The following is a 14,283-nucleotide window of genomic DNA, read 5'->3' as shown; positions in this document are numbered from 1 at the left end:
AAGACATCTGTATTTTTCAAACACGCCTGTCTGGCATCAGTGTTTCTATTGGTTGGTCGTGCACCTCCACATGGTCAAAGCTGAATACAGGAGAACTCTGATCCACAAGTCTGCTGGAGCTGACTGCTTGGATCGGCCTGCTGTTTGAGCTGAAATGAAAGATGGAGCCAATGTTCGTCGGGCGAAAGTGTAATGTGACCATATCTCATATGTAATCAACTGAAATCCCACACACAAGGGCTCTGAGTGGTCCAGCTGGTAACCAATAACAAGCCGTTGGGCAACACCAAAAGAAAAAGTAGGGGGTTGATTCAAGAACTGGAACCAATAAATCTAAACATAAACACAGGCAGCTAAGGGACGATGACTAATACACATAAATGTCCTTTTTATTTTCTACTTGGTGGACGAGGCCAACCCATCCAATCAGCTTGCACTGTTAGTGCAGGTATGAGAAAGAAGTCCCCTCACTCGGATCTTATATAACTGTGAGTTCACATCTCAGGCTGCAGGGTTCAGACTGCTCGCAAGGCAGTTTCATCACAGATGAACAGCCATGCAGGGCCACAGTGTTGATGTGTGTGTGCTGCATGGATGTGAGTGCACTCGCACTCTTGCATTTGCGGCGGCCTTGTGGGAAAGGTGGGTGCGTGTGCATGTCTGTGAGAGTTTTCTATGTCCCACTTGGCCCATGACACCACTGCCTAACACAACCTGACTGCTCCACTGGTAGAAGGGCTAACAAGCTACAGTAACTCCCAGTGAGCTTAGGTAAGCCACACACACACGCACACACGCGCTTTTCTAGTCGCTGATCTCTGATAATGTTACATTGTAAACGTGTAATGGACAGGAGGACAGGAGGAAAATGATCAATGTCTTTATGAATCCATACTGCTAACGACTAAAACCAAATCGACCAAATGGCCTTAGACAGTAAAAACATGGAAGTACAGTAGCATCTATATCATGATTACCCAGAGAACCACTACTCACTACTACTACTTTTTTCATAGAGAAAAAAAGGGACATGAAATATAGAAGCCACAGGCTTAATAAGATACATCTCATTCACTGAACTTATATAATGAGTAGTGTCAATGAGCGTTTCTCTTCTTTCCATTAATGTTGCCTTAGATGTGAAAGAACCCTGGATGTGTGTTCTTTGGACAATTATGGGTTGGGAGTCCTGAATTACTCTGTCTCAATGAAAAGACATTGTACTCACTACACTGTGTCTAAAAATAAAACACAACTGAATCGAGGGAGGAAGTGATTCACTTCAAATGACGCGTTAGTGAAGTCAGACATTACTGTACAAGGACTAAAATAACAGGGTCTTAAACACAGCCTTTTATTCTACTAGCACCAATATACATCCGATTACATCAAATAGGACTTATAAAAAGGACTGGAGCAAATATAAAGTATGCATAGATGGAGGTAAGTCATTTAGAATCTGAATGAAGGTATTCCCAGCACTTAAGAGGGAATTAGATCAGATTAAACAAACAACATATATTAGAGTTAAAGAGCTTTAAAGGGTTTGGAAGGTGTTTTATTGAGCTTTAGAGGGCAAACAGAGGATTACACTGTCCCAGAGATGTTAACTACCAGCAACAACAACAATGATAATACATTATTATTATTATTATTATTATTATTATTAGCATTATTATTATTATTATTATTATTATCAGTATTAGCATTATTGGCATCATTGGCATACTGGCATTATTTTCTTACCATTTTTATCATTATCATTATTATATTATAACTATCATTATTATTATTATCATGAATTGGTATAGCGTTTTTCAAGAACTCAAAGTCGTACAAAGTACACGTTCCCTCACTGACTTCCCACCAGGAACAGAGGGAACATGCTTCTCCCCCGACTGCAAACTTTTTCTTGTTGTTCTGTCATGTTGAATAACTCTTTTGGGCAGCAACTGCATCATAAGTGAAATGATCCTCTATGTATAGCACATGGTCCACAGTGCATGGCGTTTTCTGCTGCCCTAAGATAGCAACGCGCCAACAACGCAACCTGACCACAAATCATTTTCAGGTAAAGTTCATTTGCTGCTTAGACAACGCTGGCACTGGACGTAAAAAAGACAACTGTGGCGGTCTGAAACTAGCAAAAACATCTGCGCGGTGCACTGCTTTGCGCCAGCTGTGGGACAGGTCCTTATTATTGCAACTACCTACTGTCAACTGGCCCGAATCACAACTACAACACAGTCCATTCAGACTGTTTTTTCTCCTTCAGTTGTGAATGGAACCACTGGAGTTCACGAGGGGTTAGAGATGGTGTCATGAAGAATAATCTAACAGAGCTACAGAAAGAAGATCACCAAAGCCACTGATCAGAACTGGAACAGACCGTAAACTGCTGTCGTGATGACTATTTTTTTGTTTCCTGACTGAATGTAGGCTAAGATTTACTTATCAGTTACACAGTGATCTCCAAGAGGAGCAGAACCGGAGATTAGCTATTTATACAACTGACAGTTGAATGTAAATTTCTAGAAGGAAAGGTGAGAAAAGAGAGATTTTATGGATGGGATGGAAAAACAGATGAGAGATTGATGGCTGAACCCCACCCCAACCCGTCTTCTACCACCACCTCCTGCTGCATTTTTCAAAGAGCCATATGTGCCAGGCAGGCTGGGTTGATGCTGTGTGTAGGCGGAAGGAGAAATGAAAATAGGGCTGAGATCAAGTTATTTTCGGCTAAATGGAAGCTGGCGAACAAAAAGCCTTTGAGTCACACTCTGAGGGTGGATACCAGCACCGAAGGCAGACAGGATGCGCATTGAATGTAGCCAGATTACTTCTGCGGCTGATGATGGAAAGATGAAGATCATTGAAAGGTGACAATGAGGATGATGATGAATCCATATTTTAATGCTGAAAACTTCTTCCAGAGAATTGTTTGCATAACCTCCAGGTCAGTAATGGTGCTGAGTGAACCCTTGAGTTGAGACCCAAGGTCTGGTACCATTCTGACCACCTTAAGACCTAAACGGAACAAGGGCATAACGATTAAGCGACTACAAACCGCTGAATGCTCGACTGCGAATATTTCCCATAAAAACTATTCATGCCGGCAGCAATGAACCCTTTCTGAATAGATTTGTGCAGGCGGAGGATAACATTCCATGATCCTATTGACCCACAGCAGCTTCTGTCAGTCTGTCTGAGCTCCATTATTGTATAGCCTAAGCTACTGTAAGCCATTCCATCCCAAAAGATTGGAATCGCGTGCTACAAAAGTTTGATTGGGTACAATCAGATTCTGTATGTTTGAATGCTCTTTTCATGCTTTTAGGTTATAGAAAGTCCTCTTTATAACTTTATAACTTCTGTGTCAAGGTTTTGTTTTGTACAAGGAGGAAAAAAACTACAATAATTCCACCAGACTGACGACTGAAAGAGACAAAGATCCATCTGAGCAATAGTTGAATAAGAAGAGAACAAATCAGCAGTCATTGGTAAAAGAAACTGGAAGCCTAGCATCAATGTGTGTGGAATAAATGGGAACAGCTTCCTGTTCCAGAGTCAAGAGTTTCACAATAAAAGCAGCCAAGAACAAACTGGAATTAATTAACAGTCAACGTGTTGCTTTAGCAAAGCTCTTCTTCAAACTTCACAATAGAAATAGAAGGTTAGTGTCGGGTTAGCACTGTTGGAACAACGTTTAAACCTTTTAAATCTGAGCGACTCACTCAATATTTAGAGTTCAATAATGATCGAGGGTCACTGAAGCTTTTCTGGACTGGAAAACTTCATTCAGCTTCCAGGTTCCAACAGTATTCTCCCCGTCATGTCACACTGTGGGGACATTCAAGTGGAAGTTTTAATCCTTTGATTCTTCTTATTTGGGGCCAAAACTATTTCAAAAGTAAATAAAACATTTAGTCTCTGAATTATTTTATTGCTGATAAATAAATACATCATGAAAGAAGAAGAAAATAAATATGTACAGTCGATTCCAAACTCTTGAACGGCAGCGTACCGTTGGAAGATTTGCCACTCAGTTGCCATCCCTTTAAATTCTCAGGTTATGGTTCATCAAACGATCGATAAAATACCTATAGATATCAAAAGGGGATGTATTGGGTATTTCATTTGCTGCATTCGACAAATCAGACATTCCAGTCTGGCCAATGTATATAAAAGGTGTCTCAATTCATTTGACAGAAAACGCACCTCAAAAATATATGGATTACATCACAATATAGATAAGATAAGATAAGATAGACTTTATTGTCCCGAAGGAAATTTGTCTTGGACAAACAGTATATAAAATGACACATACAGTAAATGTTATCCATATCACCCACTCCTAGTTACTCAAAGTGTCAACCGCTGCCACTGTGGTCCTCGAGTGTTCACGCATTTAAAAGTAGATTAGCGCTCATTTGAAAGTCTGCTACTGATGGTGTGGTAATGTGCTGGTCAGAAGCTGTGAAATCTGAGAAAGCTCAGTTGGCTGCTGAACGGTGTTCTGCTCTCAGAAAAGAAAAATCAAGACAAGAAGACACGGCAGCTAACTGATTACCATCTCTGAATTCAACGACAGCAGCACTTCCGCTGCAGTTGGATATGTCTATCTATTATCATATGTTGGCAGACACTTAATTCATCTAGATAACCATAGCATAAGAGTTTCAATGCCCTACAAAAACAACGCTTTCTCACTCCCAACTCATCAAATAACAGTCACTTGGTCAGAGGCCCCTCGGAGTCTGATTCAGATGCACTGAGGAACCAATTAGTGTCTGTATGAGACGCACGAGGCTCTCAACTAACGCCGATGTAAACCCATCTCCCTCATTTTTAGACGGTCAGAGGAACTGATGTTGTATAATAAACATACTTATTTTAACCCAAACCACAATCTTTTGCTCAGCCATGGTCAAGTAGTTTTGTTGCGCAAATAAACCTAAAAACTAACTAAAGCTACGTTAGAATGATTATTTAAAAAAAGACATGAGTGGAAATTGACTCATCGTCCTAGAGAAGTCCAAAACTGACGAGTTTGGAGTAAGAATGTGTTGAAAGTGTCGAAATTCTGACAAGAAGCTTTAAAATACAAATACTGACATTACCAAACGCACACAGAGCCCAGATTAGAACACATGTCCGTGTGACTCACACTATAATTCAGCAAGATTTGGCTTAATGTCGGCTATAATGGCCTGAAGTTATTGACTACACTTAGTCATTGTTCAAACATCAATATGCAGGCAGAGGGAAATCAATACAAAATAGGACCTGTGGCAAAACCATTGAAAAGAGCAGAGGTGGACCCTAACATGATATATGGATTCTTTATCTCTCTCTCTCTTCTGGTTTGATACTCTTTTTTTTCCAAAACCGACCTCTGTGGCTATGGTTATCTCATCGTCTTGTGTCCCTGTGCTTGTCACTAACCAGTTAACAGTTAACCCTCTGGCTAGTAGAGAATCACGCTTTGCCAATATTGCAGGCAAAATGCAACCGTAGAGACCTCTAGCTTCACTGCAGCAAAGAAGCAGAACGGCCACATTGTGTGTCTTCACTCTGGTCTTCACAGAATCTTTGATTTCCACTGGTCCACACCACCGTGAGTGGTGGTGCTTAATATTCTGCTTAGTTTCAGTTGGAGTGCAAAATGTGACCGACAACTGGCAAACTCTCTTCCCTCATTTTACTGAGGATTACTCACACATTTTAATATTCATCAATCTATATGTGTATATATCATTTTTCAAAATACCTGGTTAAATGTAAAGTTGTGTTAAACTCAATCTAAGGTCACCAGGTACCGAGATGCTGTAGAGATTTTTTAACACTCAATAATATACATTTCTTAAATTGTAAGGACATTTGCACTTATCCTGATTGAAATGTAATAAAGCTAAAACTGTTATAACCTGACTATAACCTGAATAATGTCATAAAATGTCCTGACTGATAATTACAACACCAGCGCACCTTAAATGATCCTTCACTATCTGTGTAACGTGGTGCTCACCTAGCTAGTGAATATAAAAATCACCAATTTGAATCGACTCTGTCGTCTTCGGGGTTTCCCGCTCCAGCTGCAGCATAAATCAAACATGGCCACCGTGTGACCATCCGCTGGGAAGGAGACATATTCAAACAACATGTCACATAATATGCAGTCTAATGTGTGTGTTTGTGTGTGTGTGAGAGAGATTTCCTCTCCATGTCCCTTGTCTCTAGTTGAGAAGGATGTGTAACCATGGCAACCAAGGCAGTATGTGAAACAGACATGAGTGAGCAGCAATCATTATACCTCCTACTTTCCACAGCGTTTAGTACTGTTGTTCCAGTTATACCCACACGAGTGCACGAACACACACACACACACACACACACACACACACACACACACACACACACACTGTCCTTTGGATGCTAATAGAATCCAAGCAGTACCATAGAAACCACTGTCTGACAGCTTTAGGCAGGAGGGCTTTCCTAACCCAATCTGGATGAGTTTGAATGAATATAAGACGTTATACTGATGCAGATTTTTTGGCAGCCCTATGAAGAAGAAAGACTGTCACTGACTTCCTGAATGAGTGATGGCGTTACCTACTGCCCTGTAGTTCAGCTTGTACGAACAATGTGGCCATATTTTGTTTCCCAAAAACATTTCAGAGTGACCACATTAGTCGACACACCAACGACACATTTTGGAAAACAGACTCGTGTTGTGGGGAATCAAATGTAGCTGTTGTAATGTTCACGTTTTCTGTAGAACCAGGAGTTAAAACAGGAGTCACACCATCACTGCCGTAACTTGCCACACTGAATTTATTGCTCAAAGTGAACTGGAGCAGATCCTGAAATTAACACGACCATGTCGAGAATCGATTTGGGGTTAAGTAAATGACTCCAAGAATCAAAGTTGAATGGTGAGATACTGAAAGAGTCACACCCACTAGTGCCAGCCGTCCACGTTTCCTATATTTGTGTAGGAGTTTGTCAGTCGGTAGCATGGCACTGCAGCCCCATGTGGATCATCGAATAGCCAGACTCGGTATAATAGAAAGGCACAGAGAGTACTGTGAGTTAGTGCTGTGGTATCTGCACCGACAGTGACTAGCATGTATCAGAAAAACAGGGCCTGAGGTACGAGTAAAACAAACCACCAGAAGCACCACAAAATGCTATGTAAACCCATTTCCCTCATTATTAGACGGTCAAAGGAACAAACCATCGGAAGTTAAGTTTAGCAACTCATAGAACGTCGTTTCTTTCCAGAGCTGACGATGAAAGTAGTTAAGGAGTGAGCGACAACAGTTAATCATTTGTGAAACGCTGCCACCATTTGCAGTGAGAAGTGGTAAATCCCTTCTGTGACACAGGAGCGTGGCTCACTACTCGTTCACTAATAGTGGAGGTACTGATGAACCTCGACACGACAGACAGGACCACGCCCACAAACCAGCTAGCAGTGATCTTATCAAACACTGCAGCCAATCAGCATCCCTCTTTCTCTGCTGCCTGTGCTTTTTCACTGTGCCATTACAAACAAGGATACAAACAATAAATCTATATTTCCCGAATGACGGTTCACAGTTCAGTGCTGACGGCACCTTCACTTCTCTGGAATAATCAGCTACTGGTCTGACCTCCTGCAGAGTTCATGATTTGTTTTTTTTCTACTGCATGAAAAGCTCCCTGGAAAACCTCGGAACGTTACAAACCCACCTAACCTTCAACTGAGACAGACTTGGTGTGACTGACGAGTGATTCACTGGACCTAAGGACGCCGTGTGCCTTTGCCTTTTATGGTGCATGTGTGACAAGTTGAAGTTAATGGTAAATTCATGGTCTGTTATGTTGAAATCTATAAAAACAATCAAATGGTGTTTTACTTATATTGCTAGCTTTGTTTTTTATTGTGTAATTTAAGATATAATAGTGTTAAACTATGATCTACAGAGTGGTCACTAATCTTTTCCTCATTGCAGTAAAGTTCTTGTTGAGGAAAAAGTATCATATCACTCTTTTTATCCAGATTTTGCATGTATGGATTTTGAACGGAGTGAATTTTCTAACATGTCATACGTTTCAAGAGAACGTTGTTGTTACATTTTGGTGTAACTGTGTCAAGTGTAGCCGTCCCAATGTGAACTTTACTTCTTTTTCTGTATAATACGTTTTGTGCACTTAAAGTAAGTTCTGAAGAGTTTCATGTGAAAGTACTGAGATTATTAGCTATTTTGTGCTTGATAGTATAATGATAGAAAGTGAAAAATATCTCAGGTAATACTTTGAATACTGTTTTAACGCAAATAAGGAATGCGCTCGCTACTCTCCTGTGGATCTCTCCCGATGTCAATTGTTGGATTTTTGTACAAATTCACTGCAGTAAAGTTCTTACTGAGGAAACAGTGTCACACCACCCGCGATTATTTATCCCCATCTTTCAGGGGCGTAACACGTGGAGGACAGAATGTCTGCCTCAGTTGGTGCGTGAGTGAAACCTCTTCAGCTACTCTCAGATATTTATATCACTGCATCTATCAAGGACTCAGCATGGAGCGTGTGAAACGTTATGAATGCTGGTGCTGTACATGAAGAAGGCAGCCGAAGGTGAGGCGAAAATGTAGAGAGGGAAGCTATTGTAGCTCGGTGCTTTTCACTTGTTGATCCAGCTCACATGAAGGACAGGAGAGGAGTTAACTTCCGTGATGCAACATTTCCATTTAAACAGTGAATCAGTGGCTCTCAATCTGATTCTCAGGTCCCAGTGTCGTACTGGTCAATCTAGTCATCTACTCAAGATCTGGTTTCTCTTAGCTGCAGTTAATGAACCTGCAACCTCATCTGGTTTTCCCTGGTTTCCCAAAATGAATTATCTTCACTTAAGAACTGACAATTTCAAATTGAAGCAGTGAGCCATGCATCCCACCAGAAAAATACTTTTCTTGCCCAAAAATCAGTTGCTTCACTACTCGATCTGTGAGGCCAATGCTAGTATAATGTTTACCATGTTCATCATCTTAAGTTGGCCAATTAGCACTAAACACAAAAACTTCGTTCCAAGTCCACACTACATACTCATTGGTGTCAGACGAAACCTTTTTTTCCCCCCATGATCTATTATATTGGATCTTCAACCCGTTGGACATGAGTACCACTCAAGTCATCACTTAAGATTCTGCACTCACCATTGCATTTTATATGAAAAGGTCAGATGACACCGAATATAAAAGTGCACTCAGTAGAGTGCAGATCTCCACCAGGTGTGTCTCCCTGTCCTCTCCCAAACACAGTAGAGGTGAATCTCCCGGCTCCCATACAGTTAAAGATGGCGACGAAGTTAACAAAAACTGGGATTCATTCATCTTTTATTGTGCCTGACTTCAGTTGATAATAACGTATCAGGTATGGAATTAATCTGCAGATGCTCCGTTTCAAAACAAGATCAAATCTTTCTATGGATGTTCGTGTTTCGAGCCACGGCGGACTAGGTATGGCTTGTTTTTGGCCGAGCCGATTTCCAGAGATGGTTGGTTTAACAGACACTTAAATATTAATTCAGCTGAATGGATAGAGCTCTTTCCCCACAGATGGTCTCTTCACCCCCCCCCCCCCCCCCCCCCCCCCTTCGCAGATGTCGTCCTCCTCTATCTGCCGCTGCACCCGAGGCCAGGTTCCCAGCCTTTTCGTGGGAAGAGGGTTAGGTGGTGAAATGACACTACAGCAAGTCAGAAATGCTAAAATACCTATGAAATCATTTATCGTTAGGTTTTAAATGACTCTGGTTGGCCTCATCTACATATATGCAGGTTTAAGCGATACAAGTTATATCTAAAAGAACGATATGATAAATTTCCACAACACCTTTTGCTACTGAAGCAGTTAATAACTGATCAGTTATTAGGAGAAAGGAGTCGGTTGTCAATGACGGTATAAAAAGTGTGAATCAACACAACCACAAGACGTTCTTGAACATACAGTCATAAATGTACACAAAAATGATCAGGCTGATGGGACCATTAGTGTGTGAGATTAGCCGTGGACAGACAGACACAACTGAACGCATGATCCCCACAGGCTAACCCCTGGCTGAGATTAAAGAATTCCCAGTCATAATTATGATTTAGAAGTTGACATGAACGCTATTTACAAGTGGGAGACTCATAATTATTACGATAACTTATATGGACTCAGCATCAGCACACTTGTTTCCATTCATAAGACCTAGATATCTAACATCCATAGTGGAGTTCAAAGTGAACAACGATGACGGCAGATCACAGGAGCGCTTTGCTTTTAAAGTTCCTCATTCCAACTCTGAACTGGAGAAGACTTGTTTCCGGTGGACCTTGATACTGGAATTAAATGCAACAACTTAAGTTGGCCAGCTCCCGATTACAAAGTCTGCGTAATGTCTGATTGTCGGCCCATGGGTGAATAGAGCCGCTCGAGCGAGTGCGCCAACACAAAACTGGAAGAAAACCAACATTCATTCACACAAAGTCGCCACAATTAAAGGTCTAACTGAGAAACAATGACATTGAGTTCCCTCCCAGAGAAGAGCCTCTACTGCCAAATCTACCTGTAGAGTGATTTGCTATAACCTGTCATGAACATTTCATTCCTTAAAGCAAGTATTGACTGAACTGTTGAGGAAATGTGAGGATTTCATCCAGCTGGATGGATTTCATGAAGAGACAAACCAGCCATTAATGTCCCATGGACAGAAGGACAGACTAAACACTGCTGGAGGCTATCAACAACTCCCTCTCTTCCATTTTCTCCCATTTGTACGACCCCCGATCGACTGGAGATGCACATACGTCAGAATCTGCGTGGAAAGGTTTTTTTTCCTCTCTTTCTTTTCGCCCACTGACTGTTATGATTCAACTGAGCCTTTAGAGCAGGGTTGAGAAGAGAAGAGCGTGGGCGAAACTTCTCTCTCTCTCTCTCTCTCTCACTCACACAGAGCTGCTCTTTCTCTCTCAGAAATGAAATCCTGGGTTTGAACATCATGCCCGTGAAGCCTACAACATACAGACAGATAGAACGGAACAGCTCAGTGGTGGGATGTGTGAAGGAGGTGGGGACCAAAACGACCAGCTGACTGCGAAAGAAGCGTGAATCATATCTTTAACACCTATCTTCTCCTGTCATATTCCTCACAAACTATGGTAGACTGATTACTTCAGACTGCTGGGATATTTTTTTACAGCATTTCTGCATCAACAAGACAATTCACACTAGAGCAATTTATCCGTCTCAGATGAATTAAGAGGCTGATTGTACCTCAGGGTTGGTGGACATGTCTATGTTCTGGTCTCAGAGGACTAACTGTAAGCCAGCATTGGCCAATGTACAAACTGGAGAAAACTAAGTGTAGAGACTGTAGAGAAGAATGCAGGATAATGGACAAGGTGCACTGGAGCTGTTCTGGAGGATTGTGGGGGAACCTTGCTAAGACCTTGCATGTTGTCTTCTACTGCCGTACGGCTAATGTACAGCTCTACACTAACAGTTGCACCTCCAGTCAACACATCACCCTGAGCTCACAGGTGGGAGATTGACTATTTGGTGATCTGGTGTGGACAAAACAACATAGAGCTCAACGCTCTAAAGACAGTGGAGATGGTTGTGGATTTCTGGAAGTACGCAGCCCAACTCGCCCCCTTAACCACGTGTGACTCCAATGCTGTGGAGTCCTTCAGCTTCCTGGACCCAGGACCTGAAGTGGGAGTTGACCATCAGCTCTCTCACCAAAAAAGCACAGAGAAAAGAACAGAGGATGTGCTTCCTGTGGCAGCTGAAGAAGTTCAACCTCCCAAAGACAATGACGGTGCACTTTTACATCGCCATCGCCATCACCATCACCATCTCCACCTCCTCCATCACCTTCTGGTAAGCCGCTGCCACTGCCAAGGCCAAGGGCAAACTGCAGCGCATCATTCACTCTATAGATGGAGAAGATGATTGGTTGATCACTTGATGACTGGCTGCAATCTGCAGTCCCCCCAGGACCTATACGCCTAGAGGAACCCTGAGGTCTCGGGGCCTAATCAACAATGCCAAGGGACCGCCACCCATCAGTGGCCCGAGTAAGGCAAGGCTAGCAGGCTCCTGATCATTCACACTACCCTCCCAACCAACTAGCCAAAATGGCTTAGTTGTTGCATTGTTACATTATAGTTATGGAACGTACTGTCAAGGTTGCCCAGCATATGCCAGTCATAGTCTGTGATATTGTTTTCACAGAGTACTGATATAAGAAGTGGTCATTTTGTTTCTTTCCATCACTGACAGAATATTCACTACCAAAACTAAAAAAACAAAGTTTGTTGGCAGGTGGATATTTCCTTGACATATATTCAAAGATCAACCCTGACCCTCAGAGAGTGATGTGTACATGACAGTTACTGTAACATAATGAGCAGTTGTTACTATTAGTTCATGGCTGATAATCTCTGGGTTTGAACAATTGCCTGCCAGTACTTATGTCAGCCGAATGGGGACAACTGAGAGGGTTACTGTACTCAGGTGTTAGACGTAGGAGAGCATAGTTGGGTGTTGATGCTAACTGCAAACAAAAGCATCAGATCGACTTGAGCTAACCTTTGAGTTGGGGTTACCCTTTTACCTATTCAAAATGAAGACTTGAAACCCATGTTCAGGCTGATAGCAGCAAACAAAGGGTAAAGCTACCTTTGTTAGTCCAAGTTACTTACCAGTAGAGTTCAGCAGGCACAGCGCTGCTACAGAGCTGACAGTGCTCTATTACAGAGCAGACTGATCAACACCTTTATCTGCAACAAGCTGCAGGAGAGCTCCAGGGAATTCACGGCTCACCAGAAACACAACTTGTCTGAATGAATCAAAAGGGTGATTCTCTACAGAAGTACTCGTCGAGGGTAAAGTTCATGCAACATGGATAATATGGACATGGATCTTCTTCCTCCGATAATTATACACCACTTTCTGCTGAGTGAGACTGAATTAATGACACCGGAGAAGCCAAAACCTGCCTCTGAATAAAGATGGCGGTTATCTCTGTATCACAAACAGTCATGTACTGTACATGTACTGCTCTCTCTTTCAGGATGGAGAAGGAGAGAAAAATAAGAAAGAACTAATGAGAATTTTTCTGTTTTCTAGACAGTCGAAAGTGTTTGAGGTGCATTTTGTATGAAATTAGTCAAAATGTCATGAAGAATGAAATAAAATGTAGTGGAATATGAGAATAAAAGAGTTATTATAAAGTGTTACCAATAGGGTTTATGTCCATGCACACTCACCTCCTTTATATCCTCATCATTGTAGAGTTGTCGCTAACTGGAAGGGATTGACATCTCTGTATAACTGGTCTCACATTAACTCCAGTAATCTGGGAAAGGACACAACACACACACACACACATATATAGAGTTACTACAGAAGGTACATGTGAAATATTGGTTTTCAGTAGATCATGTGAGCTGCAGCCTGTCTCCTTATCTTGCACAGCCAGACCTCTGTCTGGTAAGAACAAACCAACATTGGTAGGAGATGAGGTAGGAGACGAGGTAGGAGACGAGGTAAGAGCAGCGGCCTCAGGGGGTCACAGTATGAAGTGCCAAGATGCACGAGTGCTGTGGAGAGATTTACTGAAATTGACTTCATGTATCAAAGTAAATGCTGAATCTGCATCAGGTTGTTGCTAATATCATCATGTCTGATGCAGCATTTTGTGTACCTGGATATGATCGTATGATAAATACTAAAATGCGGTACATTGCATTTGTTTGAATACATTCACAATAATTCTAGTTCTAATTCATAGTTGAGTTGGGTCTATGTCCATATTCTGGTCCAGTGTATAATCTGAAACCACTTTGATTTTGTGCAAACCGGCTGAACCAGCATTTCTCATTTTCACATGTTCTGGCAAATTAAAAAGTAGCCTACATCAGCAAACTGTGCCGATGGCATCACAGCGCTAAATCCAACTTAAATTGCATTTGTGATAATCAATATGACAATCTAATTAACATAATAGTATGTTTGTTTATTTTATTTTTTATTTTTCCCAAAAATGTGATCAGATTTCTTCAGGGAGTGCAGTTAGTGACAGTGTGTGCTCCAATGTAGCTCCAACAGCCTGACGGAGTAGCGACAGGGGGCGGGACTTAGCGAAGGGTCGAGTCGGAGGAGCTCCTAGCTCCTAAAGCTGTGTGAGACTCTTGAGACATTGATTCTAAAGAATATGACATATTAGATATACGTTCGGACTGTATC

Source organism: Pholis gunnellus (assembly GCF_910591455.1).
Source record: "Pholis gunnellus genome assembly, chromosome: 14".
In the NCBI taxonomy this organism is placed as follows: Eukaryota; Metazoa; Chordata; class Actinopteri; order Perciformes; family Pholidae; genus Pholis; species Pholis gunnellus.
This window is presented reverse-complemented; position numbering follows the sequence as displayed.